Source organism: Choloepus didactylus, chromosome 26 (genome assembly GCF_015220235.1).
Source record: "Choloepus didactylus isolate mChoDid1 chromosome 26, mChoDid1.pri, whole genome shotgun sequence".
In the NCBI taxonomy this organism is placed as follows: domain Eukaryota; kingdom Metazoa; phylum Chordata; class Mammalia; order Pilosa; family Megalonychidae; genus Choloepus; species Choloepus didactylus.
Window position 1 is genome coordinate 17141354 of NC_051332.1, and position 16304 is coordinate 17157657.

The 16304-nt window shown below is 36.1% G+C and overlaps 1 pseudogene; it reads left to right on the top strand.

The window, feature by feature from the left end:
• The first annotated feature begins 494 nt into the window (after positions 1 to 494).
• On the top strand, positions 495 to 1387 carry LOC119520888 (annotated as a pseudogene).
• The last annotated feature ends 14917 nt before the right edge of the window (positions 1388 to 16304 follow it).

Below are 16304 nucleotides of genomic sequence, written 5' to 3' on the forward strand. Positions count from 1 at the left end.
CTGACTCAAGCTGGTTTCTGTTTTCCAACCCCTGAGCTCTGAGTTCAATGAAGGAAGCCACCAGTTGGTTGGGCCCTGCCTCCCTTGTCTTGGGGAAGATATGACCTTTAGTAAATTATCTCCCTCTCTATATTAATTGTTTTCTCTCTGACCTATATTGGCTCTGCCCTTGCCTGGGCCCATTGTCAATGGCAAGTATCTGAGGCTTTCTCTAATGAGCTACTTAAAACAGTTATTAAAAGGAAATCAGGGCCCTGGTGCACCTGGCATCTGGCTGGGGAAACTGAGGGGGGTAGGCTGGAGCCTGGTGCTGTGGTGGTGGTGCCTGCTGAACCTGAAGGTGGCCCTGAGGTGTTGGTGCCCCAGGTCTGAGGGGCTCAAGTGAAACAGTGACATTGGCACCCATGGCCCCTGAGGGAACTGAGGATGAAGCTTCAAGGTGACACTGTGGCATGGCCTCCCCAGTGGCTATGCCCAGAGTAAGGCAAAAGAGAATGAAAGAAATAGACAACCTTGAAAGTATAAATGAAGAATAGGTTTGTGAAACAGGATCTGACAGTCAACCTCTTGGTGACAACCAGCAAACAAATTGTGAATATTTTGTTGACAGACTTTTTGAGGAAGCACAGAGGTTGGTGCCAAATGCTTGTCACCAACTGAAAAAAAGAAACAGGTAGATGTTAGTATAACATTATGGAAAAATGGGTTAACAGTCAATGATAATTTCAGAAGTTATTCTGATGGTGCGAGTCAACAGTTTCCGAACTCCATTAAAAAGGGGGAATTAACTTTAAAATTACAGGGAATTTTTGATAAAGAATAGTCAGATGTTAAAGTTGAAGATAAAATGAAATATGTATTTCAATGAAGACTGTATTCCAGCTGTTCTCAGGCCAGGGTCACAGACTGAGAAGTGTCACACCAAAAATTATTTCTAAAGCAAAGAGTATTGAAGTTAAGTTTAAAAACAATATGTCTGCTGTCACACTAAACAAATTGGAACCTATCACTAATATACAGATCTGGTTAGCCAATAGGAAAAGGGTCTTCCAGAAATTTAACATTTCTCATAGGGTAAGCCACATCAAAGACTTCATCAAAAAATACCAAGGATCTCAAAGAAGTCCTCCCTTTTCTCTGGCCACAGCTCTCCCTTTCCTCAAATTGCTAGATGAAACACACTGGAAGAAGCAGATTTACAGAATGCTGTCACCATTCAGAGACTCCAAAAAGCAGCTGACCCTTTTAGAGGACTTTCATAGCATTGATTTTTGATAGACTAAGTGGAAGACTTGCAGAGAAATGATGGTAGAAAATGGTCATGCAAACAAAGATGAGGAAAGGAAAAGTCAGATTCACTGGACTTCGATTCAAGCACTATTTAACTCTCTCCTGATGAGATTTCTTAAAGAAGTACAAGTTAACACAGTAAAATATGACTGGAAACTGTATCCAATGTGCTTTTTCCAAAAGGCTGCTCAGAGAGAAAAATGTACATATTTTCCAAATTAATTAAATCAATGTAAGGTATATTATATTAACTATATCATTTAGAATCTTAATATGGTATACATAACCAAATATATTCACACTATCATTCTAATTCAAAGCAATATTTATTAGCTTCCCAAACAGCAGTGATTTATTAAAATGTTAGCTGTTTCAGATTTTAAATATGGCAGTAAATTTAAAAAATACACATAGCACGAGAGGTGGTGCAAGATGGAGGACTGGTGAGCTGTATGTTTTAGTTACTCCTCCAGGAAAGTAGGTAGAAAGCCAGGAACTGCAGGGACTGGACACCACAGAGCAATCAGAATTTGGACATACTTCATACAACACTCATGAAAACGTCGAACTGCTGAGATCAGCGAAATCTAAGCCCAATACAGAAAGCACAAAAGTCTTGCAATTTGGGCACGTCAAGTCAAAAGCAGAACTAAGAGAGCTCTAAGACAAAAGGCAATAATCCAGTGGCTGAGAAAATTCACTAAACACCACAACTTCCCAAGAAAGGGGGAGTGTCCGCTCACAGCCATCATCCTGGTGGACAGGAAACACTCCTGCCCATCGCCAGCCCCATAGCCCAGAGCTGCCCCAGACAACCCAGTGTGACGGAAGTGCTTCGAATAACAGGCACACACCACAAAACTGGGCGTGGACATTAGCCTTCCCTGCAACCTCAGCTGATTGTCCCAGAGTTGGGAAGGTGGAGCAGTGTGAATTAACAAAGCCCCATTCAGCCATCATTTGAGCAGACTGGGAGCCTCCCTACACAGCCCAACAGCCCAGAACTGCCCTGGGGGGACGGCACTCACCTGTGACATAGCACAGTCATCCCTCAACAGAGGACCCGGGGTGCACAGCCTGGAAGAGGGGCCCACTCGCAAGTCTCAGGAGCCATACGCCAATACCAAGGACTTGTGGGTCAGTGGCAGAGACAAACTGTGGCAGGACTGAACTGAAGGATTAGACTATTGCAGCAGCTTTAAAACTCTAGGATCACCAGGGAGATTTGATTGTTAGGGCCAACCCCCCTCCCCGACTGCCCAGAAACATGCCCCACATACAGGGCAGGCAACACCAACTACACACGCAAACTTGGTACACCAATTGGACCCCACAAGACTCACTCCCCCACTCACCAAAAAGGCTAAGCAGGGGAGAACTGGCTTGTGGAGAACAGGTGGCTCGTGGACGCCACCTGCTGATTAGTTAGAGAAAGTGTACTCCACAAAGCTGTAGATCTGATAAATTGGAGATAAGGACTTCAATAGGTCTACAAACCCTAAAAGAACCCTATCAAGTTCAGCAAATGCCACGAGGCCAAAAACAACAGAAAATTATAAAGCATATGAAAAAACCAGACGATATGGATAACCCAAGCCCAAGCACCCAAATCAAAAGATCAGAAAAGACACAGCACGTAGAGCAGCTACTCAAAGAACTAAAGATGAACAATGAGATCGTAGTACGGGATATAAAGGAAATCAAGAAGACTCTAGAAGAGCATAAAGAAGACATTGCAAGATTAAATAAAAAAATGGATGATCTTATGGAAATTAAAGAAACTGTTGACCAAATTAAAAAGATTCTGGACACTCATAGTACAAGACTAGAGGAAGTTGAACAATGAATCAGTGACCTGGAAGATGACAGAATGGAAAATGAAAGCATAAAAGAAAGAATGGGGAAAAAAATTGAAAAAATCGAAATGGACCTCAGGGATATGATAGATAATACGAAACGTCCGAATATAAGACTCATTGGTGTCCCAGAAGGGGAATAAAAGGGTAAAGGTCTAGGAAGAGTATTCAAAGAAATTGTTGGGGAAAACTTCCCAAATCTTCTAAACAACATAAATACACAAATTATAAATGCTCAGCGAATTCCAAATAGAATAAATCCAAATAAACCCACTCCGAGACATATACTGATCACACTGTCAAACACAGAAGAGAAGGAGCAAGTTCTGAAAGCAGCAAGAGAAAAGCAATTCACCACATACAAAGGAAACAGCATAAGACTAAGTAGTGGCTACTCAGCAGCCACCATGGACGCAAGAAGGCAGTGGCACGATATATTTAAATTTCTGAGTGAGAAAAATTTCCAGCCAAGAATACTATATCCAGCAAAGCTCTCCTTCAAATTTGAGGGAGAGCTTAAATTTTTCACAGACAAACAAATGCTGAGAGAATTTGCTAACAAGAGACCTGCCCTACTGGAGATACTAAAGGGAGCCCTACAGACAGAGAAACAAAGAAAGGACAGAGAGACTTGGAGAAAGGTTCAGTACTAAAGAAATTCGGTATTGATACAATAAAGGATATTAATAGAGAGAGGGAAAAATATGGCAAACATAAACCAAAGGATAAGATGGCCGATTCAAGAAATGCCTTCACGGTTATAACGTTGAATGTAAATGGATTAAACTCCCAAATTAAAAGATATAGATTCGCAGAATGGATCAAAAAAAATGAACCATCAATATGTTGCATACAAGAGACTCATCTTAGACACAGGGACACAAAGAAACTGAAAGTGAAAGGATGGAAAAAAATATTTCATGCAAGCTACAGCCAAAAGAAAGCAGGTGTAGCAATATTAATCTCAGATAAAATAGACTTCAAATGCAGGGATGTTCTGAGAGACAAAGAAGGCCACTACATACTAATAAAAGGGGCAATTCAGCAAGAAGAAATAACAATCGTAAATGTCTATGCACCCAATCAAGGTGCCACAAAATACATGAGAGAAACACTGGCAAAACTAAAGGAAGCAATTGATGTTTCCACAATAATTGTGGGAGACTTCAACACATCACTCTCTCCTATAGATAGATCAACCAGACAGAAGACCAATAAGGAAATTGAAAACCTAAACAATCTGATAAATGAATTAGATTTAACAGACATATACAGGACATTACATCCCAAATCACCAGGATACACATACTTTTCTAGTGCTCACGGAACTTTCTCCAGAATAGATCATATGCTGGGACATAAAACAAGCCTCAATAAATTTAAAAAGATTGAAATTATTCAAAGCACATTCTCTGACCACAATGGAATACAATTAGAAGTCAATAACCATCAGAGACTTAGAAAATTCACAAATACCTGGAGGTTAAACAACACACTCCTAAACAATCAGTGGGTTAAAGAAGAAATAGCAAGAGAAATTGCTAAATATATAGAGGCAAATGAAAATGAGAACACAACATACCAAAACCTATGGGATGCAGCAAAAGCAGTACTGAGGGGGAAATTTATAGCACTAAACGCATATATTAGAAAGGAAGAAAGAGCCAAAATCAAAGAACTAATGGATCAACTGAAGAAGCTAGAAAATGAACAGCAAACCAATCCTAAACCAAGTAGAAGAAAAGAAATAACAAGGATTAAAGCAGAAATAAATGACATAGAGAACAAAAAAAACAATAGAGAGGATAAACATCACCAAAAGTTGGTTCTTTGAGAAGATCAACAAGATTGACAAGCCCCTAGCTAGACTGACAAAATCAAAAAGAGAGAAGACCCATATAAACAAAATAATGAATGAAAAAGGTGACATAACTGCAGACCCTGAAGAAATTAAAAAAATTATAAGAGGATATTATGAACAACTGTATGGCAACAAACTGGATAATGTAGAAGAAATGGACAATTTCCTGGAAATATATGAACAACCTAGACTGACCAGAGAAGAAATAGAAGATCTCAACCAACGCATCACAAGCAAAGAGATCCAATCAGTCATCAAAAATCTTCCCACAAATAAATGCCCAGGGCCAGATGGCTTCACAGGGGAATTCTACCAAACTTTCCAGAAAGAACTGACACCAATCTTACTCAAACTCTTTCAAAACATTGAAGAAAATGGAACACTACCAAACTCATTTTATGAAGCTAACATCAATCTAATACCAAAACCAGGCAAAGATCCTACAAAAAAGGAAAACTACTGGCCAATCTCCCTAATGAATATAGATGCAAAAATCCTCAACGAAATACTTGCAAATCGAATCCAAAGACACATTAAAAAAATCATACACCATGACCAAGTGGGATTCATTTCAGGCATGCAAGGATGGTTCAACATAAGAAAATCAATGAATGTATTACAACACATTAACAAGTCAAAAGGGAAAAATCAATTGATCATCTCAATAGATGCTGAAAAAGCATTTGACAAAATCCAACATCCCTTTTTGATAAAAACACTTCAAAAGGTAGGAATTGAAGGAAACTTCCTCAACATGATAAAGAGCATATATGAAAAACCCACAGCCAGCCTAGTACTCAATGCTGAGAGACTGAAAGCCTTCCCTCTAAGATCAGGAACAAGACAAGGATGCCCGCTGTCACCACTGTTATTCAACATTGTGCTGGAAGTGCTAGCCAGGGCAATCCGGCAAGACAAAGAAATAAAAGGCATCCAAATTGGAAAAGAAGAAGTAAAACTGTCATTGTTTGCAGATGATATGATCTTATATCTAGAAAACCCTGAGAAATCGATGATACAGCTACTAGAGCTAATAAACAAATTTAGCAAAGTAGCGGGATACAAGATTAATGCACAGAAGTCAGTAATGTTTCTATATGCTAGAAATGAACAAACTGAAGAGACACTCAAGAAAAAGATACCATTTTCAATAGCAACTAAAAAAATCAAGTACCTAGGAATAAACTTAACCAAAGATGTAAAAGACCTATACAAAGAAAACTACATAACTCTACTAAAAGAAATAGAAGGGGACCTTAAAAGATGGAAAAATATTCCATGTTCATGGATAGGAAGACTAAATGTCATTAAGATGTCAATTCTACCCAAACTCATCTACAGATTCAATGCAATCCCAATCAAAATTCCAACAACCTACTTTGCAGACTTGGAAAAGCTAGTTATCAAATTTATTTGGAAAGGGAAGATGCCTCGAATTGCTAAAGACACTCTAAAAAAGAAAAACGAAGTGGGAGGACTTACACTCCCTGACTTTGAAGCTTATTATAAAGCCACAGTTGCCAAAACAGCATGGTACTGGCACAAAGATAGACATATAGATCAATGGAATCGAATTGAGAATTCGGAGATAGACCCTCAGATCTATGGCCGACTGATCTTTGATAAGGCCCCCAAAGTCACTGAACTGAGTCATAATGGTCTTTTCAACAAATGGGGCTGGGAGAGTTGGATATCCATATCCAAAAGAATGAAAGAGGACCCCTACCTCACCCCCTACACAAAAATTAACTCAAAATGGACCAAAGATCTCAATATAAAAGAAAGTACCATAAAACTCCTAGAAGATAATGTAGGGAAACATCTTCAAAACCTTTTATTAGGCGGCCACTTCCTAGACTTTACACCCAAATCACAAGCAACAAAAGAGAAAATAGATAAATGGGAACTCCTCAAGCTTAGAAGTTTCTGCACCTCAAAGGAATTTCTCAAAAAGGTAAAGAGGCAGCCAACTCAATGGGAAAAATTTTTGGAAACCATGTATCTGACAAAAGACTGATATCTTGCATATACAAAGAAATCCTATAACTCAATGACAATAGTACAAACACCCCAATTATGAAATGGGCAAAAGATATGAAAAGACAGTTCTCTGAAGAGGAAATACAAATGGCCCAGAAACACATGAAAAAATGTTCAGCTTCACTAGCTATTAGAGAGATGCAAATTAAGACCACAATGAGATACCATCTAACACCGGTTAGAATGGCTGCCATTAAACAAACAGGAAACTACAAATGCTGGAGGGAATGTGGAGAAATTGGGACTCTTATTCATTGTTGGTGGGACTGTATAATGGTTCAGCCACTCTGGAAGTCAGTCTGGCAGTTCCTTAGAAAACTAGATATAGAGTTACCATTCGATCCAGCGATTGCACTTCTCGGTATATACCCCGAAGGTCGGAAAGCAGTGACACGAACAGATATCTGCACGCCAATGTTCATAGCAGCATTATTCACAATTGCCAAGAGATGGAAACAACCCAAATGTCCTTCAACAGATGAGTGGATAAATAAAATGTGGTATATACACACGATGGAATACTACGCGGCAGTAAGAAGGAACGATCTCGTGAAACATATGACAACATGGATGAACCTTGAAGACATAATGCTGAGCGAAATAAGCCAGGCACAAAAAGAGAAATATTATATGCTACCACTAATGTGAACTTTGAAAAATGTAAAACAAATGGTTTATAATGTAGAATGTAGGGGAACTAGCAATAGAGAGCAATTAAGGAAGGGGGAACAATAATCCAAGAAGAACAGATAAGCTATTTAACGTTCTGGGGATGCCCAGGAATGACTATGGTCTGTTAATTTCTGATGGATATAGTAGGAACAAGTTCACAGAAATGTTGCTATATTATGTAACTTTCTTGGGGTAAAGTAGGAACATGTTGGAAGTTAAGCAGTTATCTTAGGTTAGTTGTCTTTTTCTTACTCCCTTGTTATGTTCTCTTTGAAATGTTCTTTTATTGTAAGTTTGTTTTCTTTTTAAATTTTTTTTCATACAGTTGATTTAAAAAAGAAGGGAAAGTTAAAAAAAAAAAAAGAAAAACAAGGAAAAAAAAGATGTAGTGCCCCCTTGAGGAGCCTGTGGAGAATGCAGGGGTATTCACCTACCCCACCTCCATGGTTGCTAACATGACCACAGACATAGGGGACTGGTGGTTTGATGGGTTGAGCCCTCTACCATAAGTTTTACCCTTGGGAAGACGGTTGCTGCAAAGGAGAGGCTAGGCCTCCCTATGCTTGTGCCTAAGAGCCTCCTCCCGATTGCCTCTTTGTTGCTCAGATGTGGCCCTCTCTCTCTAGCTAAGCCAACTTGAAAGATGAAATCACTGCCCTCCCCCCTACGTGGGATCAGACACCCAGGGGAGTGAATCTCCCTAGCAACGTGGAATATGACTCCCGGGGAGGAATGTAGACCCGGCATTGTGGGACGGAGAACATCTTCTTGACCAAAAGGGGGATGTGATAGGAAATGAAATAAGCTTCAGTGGCAGAGAGATTCCAAAAGGAGCTGAGAGGTCACTCTGGTGGGCACTCTTACGCACACTCTAGACAACCCTTTTTAGGTTCTAAAGAATTGGGGTAGCTGGTGGTGGATACCTGAAACTGTCAAACTACAGCCCAGAACCCATGAATCTCGAAGACAGTTGTATAAAAATGTAGCTTGTGAGGGGTGACAATGGGATTGGGAAAGCCATAAGGACCACACTCCACTTTGTCTAGTTTATGGATGGAGGAGTAGAAAAATAGGGGAAGGAAACAAACAGACAAAGGTACCCAGTGTTCTTTTTTACTTCAATTCCTCTTTTTCACTCTAATTATTATTCTTGTTATTTTTGTGTGTGTGCTAATCAAGGTGTCAGGGATTGATTTAGGTGATGAATGTACAACTATGTAATGGTACTGTAAACAATCGAAAGTACGATTTGTTTTGTATGACTACGTGGTATGTGAATATATCTCAATAAAATGAAGATTTAAAAAAAAATACACATAGCAAATTAAAAGTATCCATATAATTCTTTATATCAGAGATGGGATAAGATGATAGTGTTGTCACCCCAGCTATGCCTAAACTTCATAGTGTTCTCAATTTTTATTCTTACATGGAAGGATATTCTTAAATATTAAATTGGCACCAGTATCTAAGATGTATTTTCATTTAAGAATAAAATTTTCTAGGTTATTATAATTCAATATTATTCTGCCTACACACATTTCTACATTTTCTAAAAATATAATTTTTTAAAAAATTATTGCCTCCACAGAAGCATTTCTACTTTTATTTTGAAAATTATGGCTTTGTTTTTAACTTACATTTGCTGTTAGCCATGCATTGCCACCACTTAGACTCTAATGTGCATGTTGTCACATTATGAATTAATAACTATTTTTAAAACTGCATCACATAAAGTATGGCTTTCCATTTCATTCATCAGAGTCAACCTATGTATACATTAAAGGATGATTTATTGCATTCAGATGTCACCAAGAAAAACATGCTTTGTTTCTTAGACTTTTAACAAAACTAGTTAGACTTCAATATTTCACAGTCAAATTAAATTCCTTTGCTTGACAATTATGTTTAAGAAGCTTTTTGGTGCATGGCCTGTTGAATCATATTTGAGGTGGCTTACTCATTCTCTGTGCCAAGGAACTAAGTGGCCCAGGCCTGTGAATCAGTGTTCATGCATGCTGAGCATATCCACCAGAGCAGCAGTACTCAAATTTTTGGTCACATGACCTTTTATTTACGTGGGTTATATCCATCAATTATATATCAGAGATTAAAACAGTTAAAAAATTGTTTTCATTCAAAATAATAAACACATTACATGACTAAATATTGTGAAATTGTTAATTCTATCAAATAGTTTACAAGTTCAATTCAGTTCCAATCAAAATTCCAAAACCCTAACATGCAGAAATTTAAAAGCCAATCATAAAGTTTATTTGGAAGGGTAAGGGGCTCTGAATAGACAAGAACATCTTTAAAAAGAATGAATTTGGGGGACTCACACTTCCTGACCATAAAGCTTATTACAAAGTACAGTGGTTAAAACAGCATGGTAATGTCACAGGGATAGACATATAGACCAATGGAAGCAAAGTAAGAGATCAGAAATAGACCCTTACATCTGTGGCCAACTGATTATTAACAATGCTACCAAGTCCTAGTCCACTCAACTGGGAAAGAATAGTCTCCAACAAATGGTGCTGGGAAAACTGGATATCCATATGCAAAAGTATAAAAGATGACCCCTATCACACACCACATACAAAAATTAACTAAAAATGGATCACAACCCTAAATATAAGAACCAGTACTATGAAACTCCTAGAAGAAAATTTAGGGAAGTGTGTTCAAGATCTTGTGTTATACAATGGTTTCTTAGACTTTGCACCAAAGCACATCAACGATACAAAAAATAGGTAAATGAGACCACCTCAAAATTAAAAAAAAAAATGTTCTTCAAAGGACTTTGTTAAAGTAAAAAATGCAGCCTACTTAGTGGGAAAAAGTATTTGGAAATTACATATCTGATAAGGTTTAAAATCCAGAATATATAAAGTAATCCTACAATTCAACAATATAGAGGCAAAAAAGGGCAAAAATCCTGAATAGACATTTTCAATGATTATATACAAATTCCTAAAAAGCACATGAAACCATGTTCAACTTCATTAGTTATTTGGGAAATGCAAATCCAAAACACAATATGATACATTTTCACAACCACTATAATGGCTACTATTTAAAAAGAGAACTGCAAGTGTAGTGAAGTGAAAGTGCAAGTGAAGATGTAGAGAAATAGGAACACTCATTTATTGCTTGTGGCAATGTAAAATGGTGCAACCACTGTGGAAGACATTTTGGTATTTCCTCGGAAAGTCAAGTATAAAATTTTCAAATGGCCTGGCAATGCCTCTCTTGCTATGTACCCAAAATAATTAAAAGCAGGATTTCAAATGTATATTTGTACACCAATATTCATAACAGTATTATTGAAAATTGCCAAAAATATGGAAGGAACACAAGGGTCCTTCAACCAATGAATGGATAAAAATATTTATTATATACATACAATGGAATATTATTCAGCCATAAAAGGGAATGCAGTACAGATTCATGCAACAACATGGATGTACCTTGAAGATATGTTTAGTGATTTAGCCAGACAAAAATGGACAAATATTGCATGGTCTCACTGATATGAAATGACTTGAATAAGCAAACTCATAGATTTATAATCTAGAATATAGGTAACCAGGGGTTGGGTTGAGGGTAATGAATGAGGAGTTAATGCTTAAATTGTACAGAAATTTTTTTAGATTGATGGTAAAATTTGGGAACCACTACATTGTGAGTGTAATTAACAGCACTCAGTTATATACATGCATGTGGTTTAAAGGGGAAACTTTAGGTTGAATATGTTAGTATAATAAAAATTAAAAGATAAAACAGAGAACTATACAACATGGCAAAACCAACTGTAAATTTTGGACTATGTTGAATAATACAATTTTAATTATTCTTTCATCAATTTTAACAAAGGTATTACCCTACTGCAAAATGATATTAGTGGAGTAGGGTATATGGGAACATAATATTTTTACATGGTTTTTATCTGTAAACTGACAATTTCTCTAATAAAAGAATAAAATTAAAGAAAATAAAGAAAAAATCACAATCAGGTGTCACTTCTCACCCACTAGAATGTCTATTACTTAAACAAGTAAAAAATATCAAGTGTTGTTGAGGATATAGAGAAATAGGGTCAATTTTACGTCATCCATGTGAATGCAAAATTGTGCAACTACTGTCAAAACAGTTTGGCAGTTCCTCAGAAAGTTAAGGGTAGGTTACCATGTATCTGAACAATCTCATGTCTAGGTATATATGCAAAATAATTGAAAGCAGGAACTCAGATATTCATATACCAATCTTCATAATAGCACTAGTTACAATCACCAAAAGGTGGAAGCTACCCAAGTGTGCATAAATTGATGAATGTATAAACAAAATAAGTATAGACAATGAAATATTTATTCTGCCATCAAAATGAATGTAACTCTGATACATGTTGCTACTTGGATGAACTTGAAGACATCATGTTGAGTGAAATAAGGCAGACACAAAAGGATAAATATTGTATGATCTCACATGAAGCAATTAGACAATGAAAATTAATAAAGTCAGAATTAGAATACAGGATACCAGGAACATGGGTGGGGGTGCTGGTGGGGAGTTAATATTTAAATTGTACAGAATTTCTGCTTGTGATGCAAAGGTTTTGGAAATGGATGGTGGTGATGGTAGCAAAATGTTGCAGACATAATTAACACCGCTGATTGTAAACTTGAAAGTTATTGAAATGGGAAATTTAATATGTTTCCAAAATTAAGATTAAAAGCTGCACAATGAAAAGTGAAAACTCTAATGTAAGCAATGGACTATAGCTACTGCTATATTTTAATAATGTTGTTTCTTCAATGGTAAAAAAAGATACCACAATAATGCAAGATGTTAGTAATAGGGAAAACTGCATATTTGAGAGTGTTATAGACAACTCTGCAAATTCTACCTGACTTTTCCATAAACCTAAAACTATTCTAATAAAAAAATAAAACAATACAAACAAAACTAACCCTAAGAAGGACACATTTGCAGCACAATAATAATTACATATTCATTCACCAAGACATAGCACTTCATATCTCAGGGTTTGACTCTAAAAACGTACCAGTGATAACTCAATAACAAATTTTCATAATGTATTTTATTGCACATTTTTGTTGATAGCAAAATTTTGAAAATATATAATTCCAAAACATAGAGTATTTGTTAAGTAAGTTATTGCATGTTTACACAATAGTTTAACCTTCACCTATAAGAAATGAATGTATATTTTCTCATCAATTGCAACAAAAGTACCACATTAATGCTAAATTTAATAATGAGAAGCATATATAAACTGCAATTTCTGCATATTTTTTCTGTAAACCTGCAACTTCTGTGACAAAATAAAAGAAAAAGAAATAATGGATGTAATTTATATGAACTGTTGTGAAATGACTTCCAGCACCTATTATGTGGAAAAGTCAAATGCAGAGTTTATTATCTATGCAATAAGAAAACATATATAAATCTGCTTCTTTTCACAAAATGAATTGTGGGAAAGATAAATCTATAAACCTTGAACTTACTTTCCTACCATGAATTTAGCAACAGGGTTGAAAGTCCTCCCACTTCATTTTTCTTTTTTAGAACATTTTTAGAAATTTGAGGTCCCCTTCCCTACCAAATAAATTGGATGGCTAGCTTTTCCAAGTCTGCAAAGTATGTTTTTGGAATTACATTGAATCTGTAGATCAGCTTCAATAGGACTGATATCTTAATGAGTTTCAGCCGTCCTATCCATGAACATAGAATATCTTTCCATCTCTTTTGGTCTCCTTTCATTTCCTTTAGTAAAGTGAGGCAATTTTCTGAGTAGCAGTCTTTTACATCCTTGCTTCAGTTTATTCCCAGGTGCTTGATTTTGTCAGTTGCTATTGTGAAAGGGATTTTGTTTTTCTTGAGTGTCCCTTCAGGTAGCTCACTTCTAGTGTACAGGAATATTAGTGATTTTGCATATAAATCTTGGATCCTGCCACTTTTCTGTTTTTTGTTTATTAGTTCAAGTAGCAGTGTCATCATTTTCTCAGGATTTTCCAAATACACAATCATACCATCTACAAATAATGGCAGTTTTACTTCTTCATTTCCAATTTGTATGTCCTTTATTTCTCTGTCTTGCTGGATTGTTCTGGGTAGAACTTCTAGCATGATGTTGAATAATAGTGGTGACAACACACATCCTTGTCTTATTCCTGATCTTAAGGGGAAGACTTTTAGTTTGTCTCTGTTGAGTACTATGCTTGATGTGGGTTTTCCATATATACCCTTTATCATATTGAGGGTGTTTCCTTCAGTTCCTTCCTTCTGAAGTGATTTCTTCAAGAAAAGGATGTTGAATTTTGTTGAATGCTTTTTCAGCATCTATTGAGATGATCATTTGATTTTTTCTTCTCTATTTGTTAATATGTTGTATTACATTGATTGATTGTCTTATGTTGAAGCACCCTTGCATGCCTGGGATTAACCCCACTTGGTTGTCATGTATGATTTTTTAATGTGTCTTTGGATTTGATTTCAAAGTGGTTTGTTGAATTTATTTTTCATCTCTATTCATTAGGGAGATTGGCCTGTAGATTTCCTTTCTTGTAGTATCTTTATCTGGTTTTGCTATTAGAGTGATGTTAGCTTCATAAAATGCATTAGTTCATGGTCAATTTTTTTCAATTTTTTGAAAGAGTTTTAGCAGGAGTGGTATCAGCTTTTTTTGGAAAATTTGGTAAAATTCCCCTGTGAATCCATCAGGCCCTGGGCTTTTATTTGTAGGAAGATTTTGATGTCTGTTTGGACCTCGTTGCTTGTGATTGATTTGTTGAGGCCTTCTATTTCTTCTTGGGTCAAAGATGTTCATATCTTTCCAGGAAATTATCCATTTCCTTGAAATTGTCTAGTTTGGTGGCATACAGTTGTTTATAGTGTCCTTTTATGTTTTTTTAAGTTTCTTTAGGATAGACAGTAATGATCCCCCTCTCATTTATTATTTTCTTTATTTGGATCTTTTGACTATGTCAGTGAAGTTAATGGTTTGTAAATCTTATTGATTTTCTCAAAGAAACAACTTTTGCTTTTTTTATTTTCCCTATTGTTCATTTTGTTCTCTATATCATTTATTTCTGCTTTAATCCTTATTTGGTTTCTTCTACTAGGTTTCCATTTAATTTGCTTATCATTCTCTAGCTTCTTCAGTTGTTACATTAGTACTTTGATTTTATATCTTTCTTCCTTTTTAATGTATGCATTGAGAGCTATAAATTTTTCCCTCAGCACTGCCAACACTGCATCCCATGGCTTTTGATATGTTGCCTTCTTTTTCTCATTCATCTCTCCATATTTAGCAATTTCTCTCACAATTTCTTTTTTGACCCACTGATTGTGTAGGAGTGTGTTGTTTAACCTCAACATATTTGTGAATGTTCTAGTTCTTTGGTACATGTTGACTTCTAGTTGCATTCTATTGTGGTCAGAGACTGTTCTTTATTAATTTCAAACTTTTGAAATTTATTGAGGTTTGTTTTATGTCCCAGCATATGATATATTCTTGATATGGTCCATGAGCACTAGAGAAGAATGTATATCCTTTAATATGAGTTGTAATGCTCTATATATGTTTAAGTCTAATTTATTTACCACATAGTTTAGGTTCTCAGTTTCCTTATTGGGCTTTTATCTGGTCATTGTATCTATAGGAGATAGTGGCATATTGAAGTCTCCCATGATTATTGTAGATACAACTATTGCTTCCTTCAGTTTTGCCAATGTTTGCCTCACATACATTGGAGTACCTTGTTTGGGCTTATAAACATTTATGATTTTTATTTCTTCTTGGTCAATTGTCACTTTTATTAGTATATAATGCCCTTCTTTGTCTCTTTGGACATCTTTTCATTTAAAGTCTATTTTATCTGAAATTAGTATTGCTACCCCTGCTTTTTTTGGCTACAACTTTCATGGAATATTATTTTCCATCTTTTCATTTTCTTTGGGTCACTGAGTCTAAGATGAGTCTCTTGTAAACTGCATTTTGATCATATTTTTTAATCCATTTTGCCAACCTATATCTTTAATTGGCTAATTTAATCCATTGACATTCAATGTTATTACTGTGATGGCCGTTCTTGAATCAGCCATCTTATTCTTTGGTTTTGTTTTCAGATCTATTTTTCCTCTCTCATTATTTCCTTTAAATTACCCTTATGTATACTCTTCAGTTCTGTGCTCTTTTCCAGACCTATCATTTCTTTTTTCTCAGTCATTATAGCTCCCCTTAGTAGTTCTTATAGGGAAGATCTCTTGTTAAACAATTCTCTTAGCATTTGTTTGTAAATATTTTAAGCTCTCCCTCAATTTTGAAGGACAGATTTGCTAGATAAAGAATTTGTTGCAGGCAATTTTTCCTCCTTCAGAATATTAAATATGTCATACCACTGCTTCTCAACCCCATGGTGCCTGCTGTGTAGTCACTAGTTAGACTTATGTTGTTTCCCTTGTATGTGGTGAATTCATTCTTTCTTGCTGCTTTCTGAACATTCTCCTTTTCAGAATTTGACAGTCTGATCAGAATATGTCTCAAGGTTTACTCTGAT